Here is a 23,682-nt window from a genome sequence, read left to right as displayed (position 1 = left end):
ATCAAAATGATAATTTGAAGTTATTGATTCCTGATTTACCAGATAGTAATTGTCATGACATTGAACCTGGGGATTATGTAATGATACGGAATTTTCTACGCTCAGGTTGCCTTATTGACAGATGGTCAGACCAAGTCTTATTGACTAGCACTACAGCATTGAAGGTTGTCCAGAGAGAGACTTGGGTTCATTCGTCCCATTGTAAGAAGGTTGCTGATCCAGAGAGGTCCCGTGATAAGGAACAGACGGTAGAGGAAGTTGTATCACTGGAGTGTCTGTTCCAGGAGGACTGAGGCGGCACCTGAGCATTGAAAATCACAAGATCAAAAGCAGTTGTCGATTCCCTGTTCCCTTTTATTGTTTTTCTCCACTTCCCATCCCCTCTCCCTCAAATTATTTTTTCCCCCTTCTCATTCTTCTTCGTTTCCTCCTACAAGATGGACTTGCCCCAAGAGACTGTGATCCGGATTTTCCTGTTGACCATGATGTTGACCAGAGCAGTCTGTTCCGGCGAGAGTACCATGGAGGTCGAGAAAGGTTCTGGAATGGGTTCTGATGACAAAGATGGAGGCGTAGTTTTCCAAGAACAACTTAACCAACAAGTAAAGGCGAGTATCAGAAAACGATCCGATAGCATTGACAATAGAAGGAATTGTGAAGGATTGTTAGCTGAAGAAAACTGTATCTGTAGGCTCTGTGACAATGTAGTTGAGGATGGGTGCATCAAGAAATGCCAATCCAGTTTTAATATCCACATGGACCGGCAGCCCTTGAGTGACTATCACTCCTTAGTGGGTAGTGTGTTAAATCAAACAGATTGTTGGGTATGCTCTCAAGTACCTCAAGGTCATAGCAAATCAGGACTAGTACCATTTCCTTTAATGGTAGGGGAGGTACTTGAGCTAAAGGGTGGGGGACCGGTGGACAGGAGGTTTAATATCTCCAGTCCTCCTAGTTTGAAGCTCCACCAATATCATGTGGATAGATCCCTAATATGTTTTAACATTTCCAATCCCCGAAAGCCGGGAAATTGGGAAGTGTCATGGAGTAACCAAACCATGACCTTTTCATATAGAGCAGATAGAATGCCGACAGATACAGAGCTTATACGCCACATAGCCAGTAGAGAAAAATCTTTCCGATATAGGTATACCCTAGGAAGTAGGATTACGAGAGTTGGAGAGGTATCACCAGGATACTGTGCACATATCGTACAAACTGATACGTGTACCAGACAGATGGGAGAATTAGGGTTAGGAGATTTCACATGGAAGATGTGTAATATGGTTATGTCCTACTCCGTCCCATATGTTCTCCCCGATGATGCCTATTTCATATGCGGGAGGAAGGCGTATAAGTGGCTTGCCCCAAACTCTGAAGGATTGTGTTATATTGGAAAAGTACTGCCTGAAGTAATGACTGTATCACATGCCAAAATGAAAGATATACACCGTGGTGCCCAAGCTCCTTATACTCATACTCATTACGAGCACGTAGTTAAACGGCACCTGATAGAAAGAACAGAGCATCCGGCCTCTGACATGATCCATGAATCCACCGGGATTCAGGTTCTACTCGCGTTACATCACTTGCACCGCCAGAGGAGTGTTGAATTATAAATACATATCTGCGCTTGCAAATTTGTTAGACAATATCACAGAAATGTATGATGACACTTTTAGGTATACTGGAAGAGAGCTTCAAGCTTATAAAACAGAACTGGTTCAGCATAGAATGGTTCTTAATTATCTCACAGCAGTAACAGGTGGATATTGTGTCACACTGGCAACGCAGTACGGCGTGAAATGCTGCACATATATAACGAATAGTACCGAGGATCCGGTCGAGGTCATAGACCAAAAGATGGACGATATTCTCCAATTAAAGTGGGAATTTCGCAGGAGACACAATCTCACCCTTGCTGCTGTGGGTAATGAGCTGACTGGTTGGGTGTCATGGTTGAACCCGTGAAATTGGTTCTCTGGTTTAGGAGAATGGGCTCAAGGAGTCATAATGGATGTAGGGAAGTTTCTTCTATGTATCTTAGGTGTTGTCATAACGATTGGCTTGACATTTAGATGCGGTCAGGCTTTAATGAAGTGCAAACGTAGTACCAGGGTAATGAGTCTAAGGAGTGAGGAAATTGTAATTCCAATGGATTTGATTTATGACCCAACTGTAGAAACAATGATGTGATGAAAATGCGATTATACGGTCCGTTTCTTTCACCTGTTTTTCCGGTTTTTCCAAGGTAAAAAGACCCACTTTTTGACGAGGAATTTGATGACCCTGTATACAGACAACTGATGGATTAAAGAAGAAGTTTTGACAACCTTATACACAGATATTTGATGAACTATGCCATAGACCCCCAGTTTCCCTAGAAATTTTAAAATTACGCTAGCCCAACACTTTTGTAAGTCTATGGACATTGACAAAGCTTTTTGCCCACACCTTTTGACAAAAGCCCAAAGAAGACTGCATTCAACAGACACCGAACAAGACTTCAACCGACAAATGTTCATTAACCTGACATAGAATACCACTGCATTTACCATAATTGTGTCTTATCTTCATCTCTACAACCTTCAGGTAATTACACACATAGGGGTAAATTTACTAAGGTCCCGATTTTGACCAAGATGCCGTTTTTTTATCAAAGTGTCATCTCGGTAATTTACTAAGCAATAATCACGGCAGTGATGAGGGCATTCGTAATTTTTTGGAAGTCCAACAAAAAAAATACAAATGAATACACCATCGGTCAAAACGCGGCTGTTTAAGTATGAATCTCGGTAATTTACTAAGAAGTGCAAAGCAAAAAAAAAAAAAAACACTGCCGTGAAAAATTACAACTCGTAAAAAAGTGCTAAAAAAAAACAGACCTGCTTTTTTAATCCGTGATTGTATAGGCATGCACGGATCCATGAGATCCGTGCATGTATATCAGTGGGAAGGGGTTGGAAAGTGGTTATTTTCTTAAAAAAAATTGCGTGGGGTCCCCCCTCCTAAGCATAACCAGCCTCGGGCTCTTTGAGCCGATCCTGGTTGCAGAAATATGGGGAAAAAATTGACAGGGGTTCCCCCATATTTAAGCAACCAGCATCGGGCTCTGCGCCTGGTCCTGGTTCCAAAAATACGGGGGACAAAAAGAGTAGGGGTCCCCCGTATTTTTAAAACCAGCACCGGGCTCCACTAGCTGGACAGATAATGCCACAGCCGGGGGTCACTTTGATATAGTGCCCTGCGGCCGTGGCATCAAAAATCCAACTAGTCACCCCTGGCCGGGGTACCCTGGGGGAGTGGGGACCCCTTCAATCAAGGGGTCTCCCCCCCAGCCACCCAAGGGCCAGGGGTGAAGCCCGAGGCTGTCCCCCCCCATCCAATGGGCTGCGGATGGGGGGGCTGATAGCCTTTTGTGATAATGAAAATATATTGTTTTTAGTAGCAGTACTACAAGGCCCAGCAAGCCTCCCCCGCATGCTGGTACTTGGAGAACCACAAGTACCAGCATGCGGCGGAAAAACGGGCCCGCTGGTACCTGTAGTACTACTACTAAAAAAATACCCAAAAAAAGACAAGACACACACACCGTGAAAGTAAAGATTTATTACATACATGCACACAAACATACATACATACTTACCTTATGTTCACACGAGGGTCTGTCCTCTTCTCCAGTAGAATCCAAGGGGTACCTGTTGAATAAATTCTACTCACCAGATCCCGGGTCCCAGGGTCCTCGGGGCAACCATTTGTAATCCAGGTACTTGCATAAAATAACAAAACGGAAAGCCGAGCCACGAACTGAAAGGGGCCCCATGTTTTCACATGGGACTCCTTTCCCCGAATGCCAGAAACCCACTCTGACTTCTGTCTAAGTGGGTTTCTTCAGCCAATCAGGGAGCGCCACGTTGTAGCACCCTCCTGATCGGCTGTGTGCTCCTGTACTGAGTGACAGGCGGCACACGGCAGTGTTACAATGTAGCGCCTATGCGCTCCATTGTAACCAATGGTGGGAACTTTCTGCTCAGCGGTGACGTCACTTTAGGTCAACCGCAGGGCAGAAAGTTCCCACCATTGGTTACAATGGAGCGCATAGGCGCTACATTGTAACACTGCCGTGTGCCGCCTGTCACTCAGTACAGGAGCACACAGCCGATCAGGAGGGTGCTACAACGTGGCGCTCCCTGATTGGCTGAAGAAACCCACTTAGACAGAAGTCAGAGTGGGTTTCAGGCATTCGGGGAAAGGAGTCCCATGTGAAAACATGGGGCCCCTTTCAGTTCGTGGCTCGGCTTTCCGTTTTGTTATTTTATGCAAGTACCTGGATTACAAATGGTTGCCCCGAGGACCCTGGGACCCGGGATCTGGTGAGTAGAATTTATTCAACAGGTACCCCTTGGATTCTACTGGAGAAGAGGACAGACCCTCGTGTGAACATAAGGTAAGTATGTATGTATGTTTGTGTGCATGTATGTAATAAATCTTTACTTTCACGGTGTGTGTGTCTTGTCTTTTTTTGGGTATTTTTTTTAGTAGTAGTACTACAGGTACCAGCGGGCCCGTTTTTCCGCCGCATGCTGGTACTTGTGGTTCTCCAAGTACCAGCATGCGGGGGAGGCTTGCTGGGCCTTGTAGTACTGCTACTAAAAACAATATCTTTTCATTATCACAAAAGGCTATCAGCCCCCCCATCCGCAGCCCATTGGATGGGGGGGACAGCCTCGGGCTTCACCCCTGGCCCTTGGGTGGCTGGGGGGGGACCCCTTGATTGAAGGGGTCCCCACTCCCCCAGGGTACCCCGGCCAGGGGTGACTAGTTGGATTTTTGATGCCACGGCCGCAGGGCACTATATAAAAGTGACCCCCGGCTGTGGCATTATCTGTCCAGCTAGTGGAGCCCGGTGCTGGTTTTAAAAATACGGGGGACCCCTACTCTTTTTGTCCCCCGTATTTTTGGAACCAGGACCAGGCGCAGAGCCCGATGCTGGTTGCTTAAATATGGGGGAACCCCTGTCAATTTTTTCCCCATATTTCAGCAACCAGGATCGGCTCAAAGAGCCCGAGGCTGGTTATGCTTAGGAGAGGGGACCCCACGCAATTTTTTTTTTGGATTTTACAGTGTTTAATTTAAAAAATAAAATAAAAAATGAACCCCAGCACGGATCACACAGATCCGGCCGAGATTCATTGTAAAAAAGTCGGCAGTGTTTTGCTAATCACTGCCGTAAAAATAAAAAAATAAAACACGAATGACATCGACATCGGAACAAAAGAAAAACCCGAATACGACAGCTTAGTAAATCCGTCGTAACAAATTTAAAAAGTTGCAGTTTTACACTTTCGATGTCATTCGTGATTGAACTTTGACCTGAAACGGGAAAACACGAATCTTAGTAAATTTACCCCATGGTCGATAGGGAATACCCGCACAGATATCAGCATTCACATATTCCCCCATTCATGTATCATCACCAAAAATGTGCTCCCCCATTTTGTTACAACCACAGCCGAAAAGAGCTCGGTAAAGTTTGACAGCCCATCCACAGACCCGTACCACGGGATAAGAAGGAATTCAAATGTATACTTCGCAATACCTCGAAGCTTGATTTAAAACACGTACGGCACGATGATACATGACCCCCCAAACATGGATTCATACACACATGCTTCTGCTATCTCAATAGGTCATACCCTTTTCCTACCTTCTCCTCTCCTCCCTTACCCAATCATAGAAATGTATTTACACTTGATATATATTTTTCTCGTTTTGAAATGTTTTAGGAAGTGGCAGTTATTGTTGACTGCCAAAGGGTGGACTGTCAAAGTCAGAAAAATATCACTATGCACACTGCCATATCTGCACCTCATGCGAGCTCCCGCTGCGCGTGTAAGAGCTCTCCCGGCGCGTGCGCATACTCGCAGTCGCGTGCACCCGCAGGCGCACGATATGCGGATTTACGGTAGAGTTTGTATGCGTCTAGCGGGCGACTCAATCGATATATATTTTAACCATATAATGTATTTTGTAGATTATGGTCCCTTTGATAGAATCTGAAAGTTTAGTTAATATAGCATGTTCATGGACAGAGAGATCCCTCTTTGTTTGATACGAAGGGTCAGACATGAGTCATACAGTGGTGTTTAGTATCCATCGGAAGAGTATTTAATTAGCAATATTCCGGTGTTGGTTTGAAGCAGATTAATCGCTCGTGCGAATAGTTATGGACATAAGAAGTTTATGTACTTTTACTATTATTTGCACTTACTTATCCATGCGGCGGGAAACCTAGTTTCCCACCCACCTGAGCAGTTGGAAATAGTCACAGCCCACCTGTATGAATCAACCTATAACCTTTTGTTATAATGCGAAGACGAATTCCTGTGTCCAATGAACAATGAGATTGTAGGGACCATTGAATTGTATTGTGTGTGTGGGGCATAAATAGACAAGCCGATCATATCCAGCTCTCACTCTTCAACGGTTCTCATTGCTGATAATCGGGAGCTGGATATCCAGTGGCGCATGCGATCGTTCCCCTTGGGCGTAAGTTTTTCTCCGCAATCATATTGTCTTTATTGGTATTGTGGGCCATATCTCTCTCTCTCTCTCCTCTCCTCTTTCTCTCATTTTTTTCCTTAAACGTACTTGTATTGTATTGTATTTCCTGTGTAGTTATCTGGTTAGTTAGTCTATGTTATATTGGTAGTGTATGACTTGTATTGTATTATTCTTTTGCAAGTATAACATTCATATAAGGCGTTAGACCCTAAGCCCGGCATTTGTGTATTTCTTATGGTGTTAAGTATTCTCAGGTCTGTCGGAGACGCTCGAACAGCTTTAAGTTAATAAGGTTACATTGTGTTGCATCTACACCCCACTATTACACTAAGGTTTTTCCTGTATAATACATTGTTCATGGTTTACATGTAAAGGTTTAACATTGTGAGCGTCTGCGCCGCTGGTGATCTTCTCGTGGTCCCGAGCGTACGCTACGCTAAGCGATTGCTACGCAACGTGCATACCCTTACGGTACTCCAGACGTCAATAGCGTACAGTGTTCTTAGGCCTCTTAAAGGGTTTTAAGTAAGATAAATATTTAGCTTTATCAAAACCTTTTAGGGTAACATAAATCCATGCCACTACTAAAGCATTTCTTGTGGCGCAGGGGAAACATCAAATGCACTCTATGCAGCTAGTCCCATGTTCGAATCCAACCCGCTCAGCTTAACATCCATATTATTTATTTACTTTTAATGGGATCATTCTATCAATTCATTTTTACCTTTAATTTTTGTTAATATTATTTCTATATTTCATTATTTTAACCCCTGGAATAATTACATTGCTGTTTAAACAACAAAAAGAATTGAAGAAAAAATAAATATTAAACAGACAATTTAAGGATTCGAAGATTTAAATATTTAAAGATTTTAAAATTTAAAACAGGGAGGGGGGGGAGGGAGGGGGGCCTTTTGGGAGAAGGAGGGGGAAAAAATAAAAATAGAAAAAAAATATATATATATAGAACCAAGAGAAAGTGTAAAAAGAGGATGGAGGAAGAAATCTGATGTTCATCATTACTAGTGGATTTTACTAAAGAACTTTAAAGGAACACACACAACAGGATTATACAGTTTCATCCTAAGAGGAAAGCTGTTTCCAAAATAGCTACTTCTAATAATTTTGTTTATTTATTAAACATACAATAAATGGATATTCAATAAATAATATATTAGGTAAATCAATAGATAAAATCTTCAGAGACTGCCAATGTTGTTCAGTTCGATGCTCTCATTCAGACCATCAGGTGTAAGGGTACCCAAAGAAAAAATCCAAAATGCCTCCCTTGTCAAGTAAAGGAGATTCAACTGAGGCAGCACAAGGGAACTCTCATCTGGGGACAACAACTGCAGGGAGAACACATATTTTCAGATGAACATGGGAGGGCAGAAGGCTGTCTAATACTGAAGCACCCCCAAACAACAAACCAAATGCAACAACTAGTACAAGCATTCCTGGGGGAAGGCCTGCAGCAGATGGATTTGCATATGGTGATGTCATCCAAGCAGTGGGTCAAACTTGGCTTCAACCCTCGTCTGCATATGAAAAGAGAAAAGGGGCGTGCAGGGCATGGCGGCCTTTTGCGGCGCTTGGATGACCCCTAATTCACATTAAACACCTCCACCCTCCTTCGGTGTGGGGCTCATGTTGGCTATGCCCCAGCCCCTGAAGCATTCAAGCTGATTACTTGCAGCAGCTAGGCACTGTAATAGCTCCAGAGCTGCTCTGTAAGGCAACTAAAAGGGTGTGGGCCCTGCAGCACTACCTGTAGTTCGCATTGTGCGTTGGAAGGCACAAAGTAAGCAGACGGGAGAAGTCAAGATAGTGCGCAAGGGCATAGAAGGGAGTGGCTCAAGAAAAGAGAAGTGTAAACAGACAGCAAACTAGGCTGGAGAGAGACATGAGACAAAGAGATCTGAATTATACGAGAGCCGACCAGGGGAAACACAAATTATGCAGTCAAGTTTCCCACATTTGGGGATATCGCAGGAGCAGCACACCCAGAGTGCAATTGGTGAGCCTTGCCCTGGGAGAAGCACCTTCATGATCATAGTATCTCACCTAGCAGGTAAGTAGGAGTTGGGCTAGAGCTGGGGAGGGTCGCTGCTCGGGCACCCCCCTGTCAAGTGAAGGAGATCCAACTGAGGCAGCACAAGGGAACTCTCGAAAGAAGAACAAGGCTAGAGGAAGATCTGAGACAAAGAAATCTGACTTTTACCAGAGCTGACCAGAGGAAAGCACAAACACAGTCCCCCACTACCACAAATAATGCTGTCAAGTTTACCACATTTGGGGAAATAACAGGGGTCAGCATACCCAGAATGCAATGAATGAACCTCACCCTGGGAGAACAATCTTCATGACCATGGTATCTCCTATGCAAAATAAGTATGATTTGGGATAGGGCTGGAGAGGGCCGCTGCTCAGGCACATCTCTGTCAAGTAAAGGAGATTCAACTGAGGCAGCACAAGGGAACTCTCATCTGGGGACAACAACTGCAGGAGGTACACATATTTTCAGATGAACATGGGAGGGCAGAAGGCTGCCTAATACTGAAGCACCCCCAAACAACAAACCAAATGCAACAACTAGTGCAAGCATTCCTGGGGGAAGGCCTGCAGCAGATGGATTTGCATATGGTGATGTCATCCAAGCAGTGGGTCAAAGTTGGCTTCAACACTCATCTGCATATGAATAGAGAAGAGGGGCGTGCAGGGCATGGCGGCCTTTTGCGGCGCTTGGATGACCCCTAGTTCGCATTAAACACCCCCACCCTCCTTCGGTGTGGGGCTCATGTTGGCTATGCCCCAGCCCCTAAAGCATTCAAGCTGATTTCTTGCAGCAGCTGGGAACTGTAACAGCTCCAGAGCTGCTCTGTAAGGCAAGTAAAAGGGTGTGGGCACTGCAGCACTACCTGTAGTTCGCATTGTGCGTTGGAAGGCACAAAGTAAGCAGACGGGAGAAGTCAGGATAGTGCGCAAGGGCATAGAAGGGAGCGGCTCAAGAAAAGAGAAGTGGAAACAGACAGCAAACTAGGCTGGAGAGAGACCTGAGACAAAGACATCTGAATTATACGAGAGCCGACCAGGGGAAACACAAATTATGCAGTCAAGTTTCCCACATTTGGGGAAATCACAGGGGCAGCACACCCAGAGTGCGATGGGTGAGCCTTGCCCTGGGAGAAGCACCTACATGATCATAGTATCTCACCTGGCAGGTAAGTAGGAGTTGGGCTAGAGCTGGGGAGGGTCGCTGCTCGGGCACCCCCCTGTCAAGTGAAGGAGATCCAACTGAGGCAGCACAAGGGAACTCTCGAAAGAAGAACAAGGCTAGAGGAAGATCTGAGACAAAGAAATCTGACTTTTACCAGAGCTGACCAGAGGAAAGCACAAACACAGCCCCCCACTACCACAAATAATGCAGTCGAGTTTCCAACATTTGGGGAAATCACAGGGGTCAGCATACCCAGAATGCAATGAATGAACCTCACCCTGGGAGAACAATCTTCATGACCATGGTATCTCCTATGCAAAATAAGTATGATTTGGGATAGGGCTGGGGAGGGCCGCTGCTCATGCACATCTCTGTCAAGTAAAGGCGATTCAACTGAGGCAGCACAAGGACAACAACTGCAGGGAGAACACATATTTTCAGATGAACATGGGAGGGCAGAAGGCTGCCTAATACTGAAGCACCCCCAAACAACAAACCAAATGCAACAACTAGTGCAAGCATTCCTGGGGAAGGCCTGCAGCAGATGGATTTGCATATGGTGATGTCATCCAAGCAGTGGGTCAAAGTTGGCTTCAACCCTCGTCTGCATATGAAAAGAAAAAAGGGATGTGCAGGGAATGGCGGCCTTTTGCGGCGCTTGTATGACCCCTAATTCGCATTAAACATCTCCACCCTCCTTCGGTGTGGGGCTCATGTTGGCTATGCCCCTGCCCCTGAAGCATTCAAGCTGATTTCTTGCAGCAGCTGGGCACTGTAACAGCTCCAGAGCTGCTCTGTAAAGCATGTAAAAGGGCGTGGGCCCTGCAGCACTACCTGTAATTTGCATTGTGCGTTGGAAGGCACAAAGTAAGCAGACAGGAGAGGTCAGAATAGTGCGCAAGGGCATAGAAGGGAGCGGCTCAAGAAAAGAGAAGTAGAAACAGACAGCAAACTAGGCTGGAGAGAGACCTGAGACAAAGAGATCTGAATTATACGAGAGCCGACCAGGGGAAACACAAATTATGCAGTCAAGTTTCCCACATTTGGGGAAATCACAGGGGCAGCACACCCAGAGTGCAATGGGTGAGCCTTGCTCTGGGAGAAGCACCTACATGATCATAGTATCTCACCTGGCAGGTAAGTAGGAGTTGGGCTAGAGCTGGGGAGGGTCGCTGCTCGGGCACCCCCCTGTCAAGTGAAGGAGATCCAACTGAGGCAGCACAAGGGAACTCTCGAAAGAAGAACAAGGCTGAGGAAGATCTGAGACAAAGAAATCTGACTTTTACCAGAGCTGACCAGAGGAAAGCACAAACACAGTCCCCAACTACCACAAATAATGCCGTCAAGTTTCCCACATTTGGGGAAATCACAGGGGTCAGCATACCCAGAATGCAATGAATGAACCTCAACCTGGGAGAACAATCTTCATGACCATGGTATCTCCTATGCAAAATAAGTATGATTTGGGATAGAGCTGGGGAGGGCCGCTGCTCAGGCACATCTCTGTCAAGTAAAGAAGATTCAACTGAGGCAGCACAAGGGAACTCTCATCTGGGGACAACAACTGCAGGGAGAACACATATTTTCAGATGAACATGGGAGGGCATAAGGCTGCCTAATACTGAAGCACCCCCAAACAACAAACCAAATGCAACAACTAGTGCAAGCATTCCTGGGGGAAGGCCTGCAGCAGATGGATTTGCATATGGTGATGTCATCCAAGCAGTGGGTCAAAGTTGGCTTCAACCCTCGTCTGCATATGAAAAGAAAAAAGGGATGTGCAGGGCATGGCGGCCTTTTGCGGCGCTTGGATGACCCCTAATTCACATTAAACACCTCCACCCTCCTTCGGTGTGGGGCTCATGTTGGCTATGCCCCTGCCCCTGAAGCATTCAAGCTGATTTCTTGCAGCAGCTGGGCACTGTAACAGCTCCAGAGCTGCTCTGTAAAGCATGTAAAAGGGTGTGGGCCCTGCAGCACTACCTGTAGTTTGCATTGACGTTGGAAGGCACAAAGTAAGCAGACAGGAGAGGTCATAATAGTGCGCAAGGGCATAGAAGGGAGCGGCTCAAGAAAAGAGAAGTGGAAACAGACAGCAAACTAGGCTGGAGAGAGACCTGAGACAAAGAGATCTGAATTATACGAGAGCCGACCAGGGGAAACACAAATTATGCAGTCAAGTTTTCCACATTTGGGGAAATCGCAAGAGCAGCACACCCAGAGTGCAATGGGTGAGCCTTGCCCTGGGAGAAGCACCTTCATGATCATAGTATCTCACCTGGCAGGTAAGTAGGAGTTGGGCTAGAGCTGGGTAGGGTCGCTGCTCGGGCAATTCCCTGTCAAGTGAAGGAGATCCAACTGAGTCAGCACAAGGGAACTCTCGAAAATAGAACAAGGCTAGAGGAAGATCTGAGACAAATAAATCTGACTTTTACCAGAGCTGACCAGAGGAAAGCACAAACACAGTCCCCCACTACCACAAATAATGAAGTCGAGTTTCCCACATTTGGGGAAATCACAGGGGTCAGCATACCCAGAATGCAATGAATGAACCTCACCCTGGGATAACAGTCTTCATTACCATGATATCTCCTATGCAAAATAAGTATGCTTTGGGATAGGGCTGGGGAGGGCCGCTGCTCAGGCACATCTCTGTCAAGTAAAGGAGATTCAACTGAGGCAGCACAAGGGAACTCTCATCTGGGGACAACAACTGCAGGGAGAACACATATTTTCAGATGAACATGGGAGGGCAGAAGGCTGCCTAATACTGAAGCACCCCCAAACAACAAACCAAATGCAACAACTAGTACAAGCATTCCTGGGGGAAGGTCTGCAGAAGACGGATTTGCATACAGTGATGTCATCCAAGCAGTGGGTCAAAGTTGGCTGGAACCCTCATCTGCATATGAAAAGAGAAAAGGGGTATGCAGGGAATGGCGGCCATTTGCGGCGCTTGGATGACCCTTAGTTCGCATTAAACACCCCCACCCTCCTTCGGTGTGGGGCTCATGTTGGCAATGCCCCAGCCCCTGAAGCATTCAAGCTGATTTCTTGCAGCAGCTTGGCACTGTAACAGCTCCAGAGCTGCTCTGTAATGCAAGTAAAAGTTTGTGGGCCCTGCAGCACTACCTGTAGTTTGCATTGTGCATTGGAAGGCACAAAGTAAGCAGACAGGAGGAGAAGTCAGGATAGTGCACAAGGGTATAGAAGGGAGGGGCTCAAAAAAAAAGAAGTGGAAACAGACTGCAAACTAGGCTGGAGAGAGACCTGAGACAAAGAGATCTGAATTATATGAAAGCCTACCAGTGGAAACACAAATTATGCAGTCAAGTTTCCCACATTTGGGGAAATCACAGGGGCAGCACACCCAGAGTGCAATGGGTGAGCCTTGCCCTGGGAGAAGCACCTTCATGATCATAGTATCTCACCTGGCAGGTAAGTAGGAGTTGGGCTAGAGCTGGGGAGGGTCGCTGCTTGGGCACCCCCCTGTCAAGTAAAGGAGATCCAACTGAGGCAGCACAAGGGAACTCTCGAAAGAAGAACAAGGCTAGAGGAAGATCTGAGACAAAGAAATCTGACTTTTACCAGAGCTGACCAGAGGAAAGCACAAACACAGTCCCCCACTACCACAAATAATGCAGTCAAGTTTCCCACATTTGGGGAAATCACAGGGGTCAGCATACCCAGAATGCAATGAATGAACCTCACCCTGGGAGAGCAATCTTCATGACCATGGTATCTCCTATGCAAAATAAGTATGATTTGGGATAGGGCTGGGGAGGGCCGCTGCTCAGGCACATCTCTGTCAAGTAAAGAAGATTCAACTGAGGCAGCACAAGGGAACTCTCATCTGGGGACAACAACTGCAGGGAGAACACATATTTTCAGATGAACATGGGAGGGCAGAAGGCTGCCTAATACTGAAGCACCCCCAAACAACAAACCAAATGCAACAACTAGTGCAAGCATTCCTGGGGGATGGCCTGCAGCAGATGGATTTGCATACGGTGATGTCATCCAAGCAGTGGGTCAAAGTTGGCTTCAACCCTCGTCTGCATATGAAAAGAGAAAAGGGGCGTGCAGGGCATGGCGGCCTTTTGCGGCGCTTGGATGACCCCTTGTTCGCATTAAACACCTCCACCCTCCTTCGGTGTGGGGCTCATGTTGGCTATGCCCCAGCCCCTGAAGCATTCAAGCTGATTTCTTGCAGAAGCTGGGCACTGTAACAGCTCCTGAGCTGCTCTGTATGGCAAGTAAAAGGGTGTGGGCCCTGCAGCACTACCTGTAGTTCGCATTGTGCGTTGGAAGGCACAAAGTAAGCAGATGGGAGAAGTCAGGATAGTGCGCAAGGGCATATAAGGGAGCGGCTCAAGAAAAGAGAAGTGGAAACAGACAGCAAACTAGGCTGGAGAGCTCTTCTGTCTATATTTTGCAAACCTGCTCTTGTCCTCTCCAGCTGCTCCATGTAGATTTGACGTCTGGAAAGGTGCATAACCCACTGACAAGCAGGCACACTCCTGCATGAGTTTTCTCTCTCACTAGCTGGATGATACACAATCATTTGCATGTGCTCCACCTCCGACACACCACCCACCCAACCACCCAGTGACCAGAGCCACCCACAAGCCAACTGGCTCCGTGATTTAATTTGCACAGTGTAGTCATCCAGGCAGCATGTCCTTCTCAATGGAAGGATCTCTGTTTCCATGGAATCTTCCACATTGGAATGCTGCGGAATAAAAAGGATTTAAATATTCAGCTTGCTAGCATTCAATGTACCTGCGGCTTGGCTTTAGCACATTGGTCTTCATCCTGTGGCCCTCCAGCTGCTGTGAAACTACACATCCCAGCATGCCCTGCCACATTTTTGCTATTAAGGTATGCTAAAACTGAGGCAGGGCATGCTGGGATGTGTAGTTCCACAGCAGCTGGAGGGTCGCAGGTTGAAGACCCATGTTCTAGCATGCCTGTTCTATGATGCATGTACCGTGATGTCACAATCAGCTTGGAATGGGGTGTCTAGCAGGCATTTGCTGACAGACACTTGAGGGAGACACACATCAGGAGATGCAGCATATCGGAGGTCTTCGATGCCTTTCCAGCAAAAGCACACCACCTGCTGCTGGTCTGGACACAAAACAATGCCCACAATCGAAGTCCCAAAATGCCCAACTACAGGATTCATGTAAGTAGTGAATTTAGGAATGAATTTAGAAGTAGGAAATTAAGTTAGTTCACAAGTACATTCAAATTCAGATCTAAAGTCTAGGTAGGCCTCACGTCCTGGCAGCCCCCAGCACTTAAAAATGCCTTGATTAGAGGTAGAGAATTAAATGTAGATAAAAAGTAGACACAAAATAAGACTCCACAGAGCAGTTATCAGGTGTCTTTATCAATTGTTGCATTTAAAAAATCAAGCAATTAGGGAACACAATGTTGCAACAATGTAACCCTATTTGCAAAATAGTACTAAATAAGTTTGTCGATGTAAGACATTTGCAAAGGCGCATCCAAAACACGCTGGAAAATGCAACTGAATCTGTTTTTGGAGGCTAGAATAGGAAATGTGCATCGGTCCTACAAGTACTGAAAGCTCTTCTACCATCTCCCTTTTCTGAAAAGCCATTTAATATATGGTTCCCAGATAGGGGACATATCAGATATTGCCTTTCAAAAGCAGCAAATATCATACCACTTCTATTGCCATCAAAGATAAACATTGATTGTTTTCAGATATTGGATTGAAAAAGCAGTCTTTATTGACATAAAGAAGCAAAAAAACATACATAAACATTACACACATAAGTACTGTGTTGCAGCACAGATAAAACACAATACAAATGCTGTCGGTATAGTACAGTTCAAGAACTACAGCACAGGCTAGCCTACACTATAAATCATGAACTGCACTATACATTTAAACAATACAATAATACAACAGTTAATAAGGCTATGGGTGTGGAGTGTAAGAGGGTGAGGGAATCACAAGCCCGAAGCTTTATTGAAAGACAGACACATATAAAGGGAGGATTAATAAATACAAAGATATCCTTTACTATAGAATGTAGTCCAATCCGGTCTTTCAACTCTTCCACAACTTAAAAACGGATAGTGTTCCCAAGCCTTCCATCCTGGAATATCTTCAGTCTCTCGCCAATGAAGAAAACAATCCCTCCAGCAGACTCTTCAACCACGATACAAGATCACAGCCAAAAGGGCGAGAAGCAACTACACTTGCGTTTAACCAAAATAGCTAAAACTTAGTGGAGGAAAGTGCAGTGCACCAAAACATAAGCTGACACAATCATGGAGAATGCGCCAGCATATATGCTCTTCTATCTATATTTTGCAAACCTGCTCTTGTCCCCTCCAGCTGCTCCATGTAGATTTGACGTCTGGCAAGGTGCATAACCCACTGACAAGCAGGCACACTCCTGCATGAGTTTTCACTCTCACTAGCTGGATGATACACATTCATTTGCATGTGCTCCACCTCCGACACACCGCCCACCCAACCACCCAGTCACCAGAGCCACCCACAAGCCAACTGGCTTCGTGACTTAATTTGCACAGTGCAGTCATCCAGGCAGCATGTCCTTCTCAATGGAATAATCTCTGGTTCCATGGAATCTTCCGCATTGGAATGCTGCGGAACAAAAAGGATTTAAACATTCAGCTTGCTAGCATTCAATGTACCTGCGGCTTGGCTCTAGCACATGGGTCTTCATCCTGTGGCCCTCCAGCTGCTGTGAAACTACACATCCCAGCATGCCCTGCCACAGTTTTGCTATTAAGGTATGCTAAAACTGAGGCAGGGCATGCTGGGATGTGTAGTTCCACAGCAGCTGGAGGGTCGCAGGTTGAAGACCCATGTTCTAGCATGCCTGTTCTATGATGCATGTTCCGTGATGTCACAATCAGCTTGGAATGGGGTATCTAGCAGGCATTTGCTGACAGCCACTTGAGGTAGACACACATCAGGAGATGCAGCATATCGGAGGTCTTCGATGCCTTTCCAGCAAATGCACACCACCTGCTGCTGGTCTGGACACAAAACAATGCCCACAATTGAAGTCCCAAAATGCCCAACTACAGGATTCATGTAAGTAGTGAATTTAGGAATGAATTTAGAAGTAGGAAATTAAGTTAGTTCACAAGTACATTCAAATTCAGATCTAAAGTCTAGGTAGGCCTCACGTCCTGGCAGCCCCCAGCATTTAAAAATGCCTTGATTAGAGGTAGGGAATTAAATGTAGATAAGAAGTAGACGCAAAATAAGACTCCACAGAGCAGTTATCAGGTGTCTTTATCAATTGTTGCATTTAAAAAATCAAGCAATTAGGGAACACAATGTTGCAACAATGTAACCCTATTTGCAAAATAGTACTAAATAAGTTTGTCGATGTAAGACATTTGCAAAGGCGCATTTAAAACACACTGGAAAATGCAACTGAATCTGTTTTTGGAGGCTAGAATAGGAAATGTGCATCGGTCCAACAAGTACTGAAAGCTCTTCTACCATCTTCCTTTTCTGAAAAGCCATTTAATATATGGTTCCCAGATAGGGGACATATCAGATATTGCCTTTCAAAAGCAGCAAATATCATACCACTTCTATTGCCATCAAAGATAAACATTGATTGTTTTCAGATATTGGATTGAAAAAGCAGTCTTTATTGACATAAAGAAGCAAAAAAACATACATAAACATTACACACATAAGTACTGTGTTGCAGCACAGCCAAAACACAATACAAATGCTGTCGGTATAGTACAGTTCAAGAACTACAGCACAGGCCAGCCTACACTATAAATCATGAACTGCACTATACATTTAAACAATACAATAATACAACAGTTAATAAGGCTATGGGTGTGGAGTGTAAGAGGGTGAGGGAATCACAAGCCCAAAGCTTTATTGAAAGACAGACACATATAAAGGGAGGATTAATAAATACAAAGATATCCTTTACTATAGAATGTAGTCCAATCCGGTCTTTCAACTCTTCCACAACTGAAAAACGGATAGTGTTCCCAAGCCTTCCATCCTGGAATATCTTCAGTCTCTCGCCAATGAAGAAAACAATCCCTCCAGCAGACCCTTCAACCACGATACAAGATCACAGCCAAAAGGGCGAGAAGCCACTACACTTGCGTTTAACCAAAATGGCTAAAACTTAGTGAAGGAAAGTGCAGTGCACCAAAACATAAGCTGACACAATCATGGAGAATGCGCCAGCATATATGCTCTTCTATCTATATTTTGCAAACCTGCTCTTGTCCCCTCCAGCTGCTCCATGTAGATTTGACGCCTGGCAAGGTGCATAACCCACTGACAAGCAGGCACACTCCTGCATGAGTTTTCACTCTCACTAGCTGGATGATACACATTCATTTGCATGTGCTCCACCTCCGACACACCGCCCACCCAAATACCCAGTCACCAGAGCCACCCACAAGCCAACTGGCTTCGTGACTTAATTTGCACAGTGCAGTCATCCAGGCAGCATGTCCTTCTCAATGGAATAATCTCTGGTTCCATGGAATCTTCCGCATTGGAATGCTGCGGAACAAAAAGGATTTAAACATTCAGCTTGCTAGCATTCAATGTACCTGCGGCTTGGCTCTAGCACATGGGTCTTCATCCTGTGGCCCTCCAGCTGCTGTGAAACTACACATCCCAGCATGCCCTGCCACATTTTTGCTATTAAGGTATGCTAAAACTGAGGCAGGGCATGCTGGGATGTGTAGTTCCACAGCAGCTGGAGGGTCGCAGGTTGAAGACCCATATTCTAGCATGCCTGTTCTATGATGCATGTTCCGTGATGTCACAATCAGCTTGGAATGGGGTGTCTAGCATGCATTTGCTGACAGCCACTTGAGGGAGACACACATCAGGAGATGCAGCATATCGGAGGTCTTCGATGCCTTTCCAGCAAATGCACACCACCAGCTGCTGGTCTGGACACAAAACAATGCCCACAATTGAAGGCTCAAAATGCCCAACTACAGGATTAATGTAAGTAGTGAATTTAGGAATGAATTTAGAAGTAGGAAATTAAGTTAGTTCACAAGTACATTCAAATTCAGATCTAAAGTCTAGGCAGGCCTCACGTCCTGGCAGCCCCCAGCATTTAAAAATGCCTTGATTAGAGGTAGGGAATTAAATGTAGATAAGAAGTAGACACAAAATAAGACTCCACAGAGCAATTATCAGGTGTCTTTATCAATTGTTGCATTTAAAAAAAATCAAGCAATTAGGGAACACAATGTTGCGACAATGTAACCCTATTTGCAAAATAGTACTAAATAAGTTTGTCGATGTAAGACATTTGCAAAGGCGCAAACAAAACACGCTGGAAAATGCAACTGAATCTGTTTTTGGAGGTTAGAATAGATGCAGGATCAAGTAGCTCAATGGGTAGGGTATTTGATTAGAATTCAACAGGTTATAGGTTTGAATCCTGGGTATGATAGTTTGAGGTGTTATTTAATAAAGTATGTTTATATATTAGTCACACATGGCTTACTTGTACAAATGGCATGTCACCAGTTAGTGCTGACTGCTGATATGCCATTTGCACAAACACGCCATGTGTGACTGTATATGCATTTAAGGAGGGCACCCCGGCAATACCACAAACCATTGAGTGTCAAGTATACTAGATATATCTTCATATCTCATGTGCTTTCTCTGAGACCAATCTTGTTATGCCCCTTCCCCACAAGCCATGCGCCTTTTGTCCATATTGCAAAAATGGGGAGGGGGGGGGGCATATAATTATCTGTCACAGGGCACCAAAAAGTCTAGTTATGGCTCTGGTATGCATTATGTAATCTGGCAGACCATATCTCCAACACTGGCTGGTTGGAATAGAAATCCGGTTATCTATGTGAGCAAATGACCATCAACGATTTACTCTCAAACACTAAAAAATGGACAAAAATGGTCCACTAAACAAATTGGTTAAATTTTGGGTTTAACTAATTTGTGTAATGACCATTTTTGACCACTTTTCTAGTGTTTGGGAGCAAATGGTTAATTGACATTTGCTCCTATACATTACCAGATTTTCATTCCATCCATCCAGACTGGATAGATAGCCTGACAGATAATTGTGTAGTGTACGCCCAGGATAACTGTCAGTTGTGCTTTCTTTTATGACGGCACATAAATGGGTGGGCAGATCCAGAGCAAGCACTGCCCACTCATGCATAGTTGTCAACTGATGTGAAGTTCCAGGGGGCAATCTCAGTTATAAAGAAAAGTATCTGGAAATTGTCCCTAGTTTAAAAAAAAAATAAAAAAAATTGATCAACTCCATTTATTTAGTATGATATCCCAGGTGATAGGATGCCGGCAGTCAGAACAACATACTTTATTAAATAACACATCTCAAACTACCATACCCAGGATTCAAACCTATAACCTGTTGAATTCTAATCAAACACCCTACCTATTGAGCTATTTGATCCTGCATAAAAATTGTGAACATTATATGAAGCTATTGGTACTTTGAAAAAAAAAGTATTACAACGCAGCAGATCCATGCAGTTTGCAGCCACACACTACATGTATCTGCTCAGCCACAATGCTGATTATTTCTTCACAAAGTACAAGGTGAGCTCCAAACAGAATTCTCTAGCTTAGAATTATGCCAAACCTAGAAGTCGGGCCCCCCACCCTGGGATCCCCCAGAGGGAGGCCTGCACCGTCATGCGGCAGGCTTGTCCGTTTTGGAAGCAGGCTGATGGGCAGCCCAGGCTTGCTTCAGTCTGGGCTTGGCAGGTCTGGAAGCATGAGCTTGCTTTGGGTATGCCTGACCTTGGGTACGCTTTACCTTGAGGATGAAAGGGCCAAGGGAAAGTACTTTTAGCCTTCTGCGTGGTAGGAGTCATACTAGGTAGGCAAGCTGTTTTAGCAGTAGCCAGATCAGCTACAATCTTATTGAGGTCTTCTCCAAAGAGAGTGTCTCCCTTGAAAGGAAGCACCTCCAGGGTTTTCTTGGAATCCATATCCACCTACCAGGATCTCAACCAGCTGTATAAAGTATTACCTTGGAACTGGCTCTCCACTCCCCATTATCTGGTTATCATGGCTTCCTCCGCCAGTGTCCACACTCGCTTGCTGAAGCTCGGCCACTTCTTCCTAGCAGCAGGCTCCTGGATCACTGGGCAGCAGAGGTGCTTTGGAGCCGGAAGGGGGCGGAGCAATCAGGCAGGCAGTTGCAGTGCTGCCCAGCTATCTGTGGTGTGAGAAGAAGCAGGGGCACCCCACCGCTGGCAGTGCTGCAGCTAGCGGTGGTGGCAGCGGTGAGGCTGCTGGGCTGGGTCTTGAAAAAGGTGGAAAGAAGGGTGTTACGGCATGGAATGTACAAACTGCGAGACCCTGCTGGTAGCGCCTTTGTCTATTTAGTAGGAAGGGCACGTAACAGCCGGAGGGCAATGGAGGAAGCCCCTTTAGGGCTGGAGCCCGGCGGCAACTGACTCCGTTGTCTCTGGCAGTTCCGCCCCTGGACTAGAGGAATGGTCAAGAACATGGCAACATTTAATGCCAAAAAATGCAAAATCATACACGTCTCAAAAATACAAAGGCTAACTATAATATTAAGGGCATTATAATGGCAAGAGGAAAGCTATCTAAGTATTACTATTTCAGGTGAGCAATGTAACAAAGCAATAGGAAAGGCAAGTCAGATGCTTGTTGCATAGGTAAAGAACCAGTAGCAGAAAAAAGTAATACAGGTTGAGTATCCCATATCCAAATATTCCGAAATACGGAATATTCCGAAATACGGACTTTTTTGAGTGAGACTGAGATAGTGAAACCTTTGTTTTTTGATGGCTCAGTGTACACAAACTTTGTTTATTACTCAAAGTTATTAAAAATATTGTATTAAATGAACTTCAGACTGTGTGTATAAGGTGTATATGACACATAAATGAATTCTGTGAATGTACACACACTTTGTTTAATGCACAAAGTTATAAAAAATATTGGCTAAAATGACCTTCAGGCTGTGTGTATATGGTATATATGAAACATAAATGCATTCTGTGCTTAGATTTAGGTCCCATCACCATAATATCTCGTTATGGTATGCAATTATTCCAAAATACAGAAAAATCCGATATCCAAAATTCCTCTGGTCCCAAGCATTTTGGATAAGGGATACTCAACCTGTAATGCCACTGTATAGGTCCTTGGTACAGCCACATTTAGAATCCTGTGTTCAGTTCCAGAAGCCATATCTCAAGTGCCTTGAGTCCTGTTGGAGAAAGAGCACTATATAAATAAATAGTATCAAAATTTGTTTCACGGCACCCCTAGGCCAAAGTTTTTTTTATTGAGAAATTCAGAAAAAAATATAAAATTAAGTAAATTGTGTTTATAGCATGTCATCCTCAGGTTCAGTTATGTTGTGAGGGAATGGTTTTGCCAATTTAATAAAGTCTAAATAATTTTAATTGGTCCTGGACCACCAAACTATGCTACCAGTGCAAGAACCCCAGTTTGGAAACTACTGCCATAAAATAAAGCTTTTTTGTTTTTTTTAAACTACATGTAATACACCTTAGATCTCAGTTCCTAAAAGGTTTTAAACCCATGCATACAGTAAACTACACATATTTAAAAATCCTACACCGGGCACAAGTGCTCACGGGCCAATTTCATGGCAGTCTCTGATAGGAGGGCATTGTGGATTCACCAAGGGAATGCTGATGCTGACTCCAAGAAGCCTCTTCAAGATCGCAGGAGCAGAGTCCTCTGCTTCTGCCAAATCCACTGCATGACGCTGGGGCTCTCTTGCAGGAGCCCACACCAGTGGGGGGCACCAGGGGCGGAACTACTGGCAGGGCAGGCAGTGCATTGCACTGGGGCCCCGCCGCACTCAAGGGCCCACAGCCGCCGGCATTACAATGAGTCACAATGACTCATTGTATCATGCCGCAGCCGCACACCAGCGCTCCCGTCGGGTCTGCGTCCTGCGACTCCAGCCGCCCGCCCGTCGTAACGAACAGATCAGGCCAGGGCACTACGGGCAGCAGCCGCAGCACCAGACACGCTGCCGCCTCTGTAACACACGAAGAGGGAGGAGGGTCGCTTGGAGATGAGAGGAGCAGCGGCACGGAGGGGGGGGGGAGGAGGAGGAGGGAGGTGAAGGAAGGAGCCGCAGCAGCGCTTTGTTACTGGTGGAGGCGCTGCTGCTGCTGCCCCTCTGCTTCACTATAGGCTGTCTTCCGAGAACAGCCTATAGTGAAGCAGAGGGGCAGCAGCAGCAGCGCCTCCACCAATAACACAGCGCTGCTGCGGCTCCCTCCTCCACCTCCCTCCTCCTCCTTCTCTACTGCCCGGGAATCGTCAAGCTGCACGAGGAGCCTGAGCCAGCGGAGAGGGTAAGTATAATTCTTCTTTCTTTCTTTCTTTCTTTCTTTCTTTCTTTCTTTCTTTCTTTCTTTCTTTCTTTCTTTCTTTCTTTCTTTCTTTCTTCTCTTTCTTTCTTGGGACTGCCTGCCGCTATGTGTAAAAAGGGGGAATCTGCCTGCCGCTATGTGTAAAAAGGGGGAATCTGCCTGCCGCTATGTGTAAAAAGGGGGAATCTGCCTGCCGCTATGTGTAAAAAGGGGGAATCTGCCTGCAGCTATGTGTAAAAGGGGGGAATCTGCCTGCAGCTATGTGTTAAAAGGGGGAATCTGCCTGCAGCTATGTGTAAAAAGGGGGACTGCCTGCCGCAATGTGTAAAAAGGGGGAATCTGCCTGCCGCTATGTGTAAAAAGGGGGAATCTGCCTGCAGCTATGTGTAAAAAGGGGGACTGCCTGCCGCAATGTGTAAAAAGGGGGAATCTGCCTGCCGCAATGTGTAAAAAGGGGGAAGCTGCTTGCCGCAATGTGTAAA

The 23,682-nt window shown here is 45.4% G+C and overlaps 10 non-coding genes across 10 annotated transcripts; all 10 read right to left on the bottom strand.

Annotated features, from left to right (window-relative positions):
* Nucleotides 1-8,480: 8,480 nt before the first annotated feature.
* LOC135002390 (U1 spliceosomal RNA) lies at nucleotides 8,481-8,643 on the bottom strand. Its single transcript, XR_010203595.1, has one exon. It is a non-coding gene; the product is annotated as a U1 spliceosomal RNA (small nuclear RNA).
* Nucleotides 8,644-8,795: 152 nt separating this feature from the next.
* LOC135002362 (U1 spliceosomal RNA) lies at nucleotides 8,796-8,959 on the bottom strand. The gene has a single exon (XR_010203568.1). It is a non-coding gene; the product is annotated as a U1 spliceosomal RNA (small nuclear RNA).
* Nucleotides 8,960-9,630: 671 nt separating this feature from the next.
* On the bottom strand, nucleotides 9,631-9,793 carry LOC135002381 (U1 spliceosomal RNA). Its single transcript, XR_010203587.1, has one exon. It is a non-coding gene; the product is annotated as a U1 spliceosomal RNA (small nuclear RNA).
* Nucleotides 9,794-9,945: 152 nt separating this feature from the next.
* LOC135002357 (U1 spliceosomal RNA) lies at nucleotides 9,946-10,109 on the bottom strand. Its single transcript, XR_010203563.1, has one exon. It is a non-coding gene; the product is annotated as a U1 spliceosomal RNA (small nuclear RNA).
* Nucleotides 10,110-10,763: 654 nt separating this feature from the next.
* On the bottom strand, nucleotides 10,764-10,926 carry LOC135002382 (U1 spliceosomal RNA). Its single transcript, XR_010203588.1, has one exon. It is a non-coding gene; the product is annotated as a U1 spliceosomal RNA (small nuclear RNA).
* Nucleotides 10,927-11,077: 151 nt separating this feature from the next.
* Nucleotides 11,078-11,241, bottom strand: LOC135002366 (U1 spliceosomal RNA). The gene has a single exon (XR_010203572.1). It is a non-coding gene; the product is annotated as a U1 spliceosomal RNA (small nuclear RNA).
* A 670-nt stretch (nucleotides 11,242-11,911) lies between these two features.
* LOC135002370 (U1 spliceosomal RNA) lies at nucleotides 11,912-12,074 on the bottom strand. Its single transcript, XR_010203576.1, has one exon. It is a non-coding gene; the product is annotated as a U1 spliceosomal RNA (small nuclear RNA).
* Nucleotides 12,075-12,226: 152 nt separating this feature from the next.
* Nucleotides 12,227-12,390, bottom strand: LOC135002367 (U1 spliceosomal RNA). Its single transcript, XR_010203573.1, has one exon. It is a non-coding gene; the product is annotated as a U1 spliceosomal RNA (small nuclear RNA).
* A 674-nt stretch (nucleotides 12,391-13,064) lies between these two features.
* LOC135002373 (U1 spliceosomal RNA) lies at nucleotides 13,065-13,227 on the bottom strand. Its single transcript, XR_010203579.1, has one exon. It is a non-coding gene; the product is annotated as a U1 spliceosomal RNA (small nuclear RNA).
* A 152-nt stretch (nucleotides 13,228-13,379) lies between these two features.
* LOC135002355 (U1 spliceosomal RNA) lies at nucleotides 13,380-13,543 on the bottom strand. The gene has a single exon (XR_010203562.1). It is a non-coding gene; the product is annotated as a U1 spliceosomal RNA (small nuclear RNA).
* Between the last annotated feature and the right edge of the window lie 10,139 nt (nucleotides 13,544-23,682).

The sequence above is a fragment of the Pseudophryne corroboree genome, unplaced genomic scaffold, assembly GCF_028390025.1.
Source record: "Pseudophryne corroboree isolate aPseCor3 unplaced genomic scaffold, aPseCor3.hap2 scaffold_1780, whole genome shotgun sequence".
Taxonomy (NCBI): Eukaryota; Metazoa; Chordata; class Amphibia; order Anura; family Myobatrachidae; genus Pseudophryne; species Pseudophryne corroboree.
The sequence above is the reverse complement of the archived record's forward strand: the minus strand, read 5'-3'. Positions and strand labels throughout refer to the sequence as shown.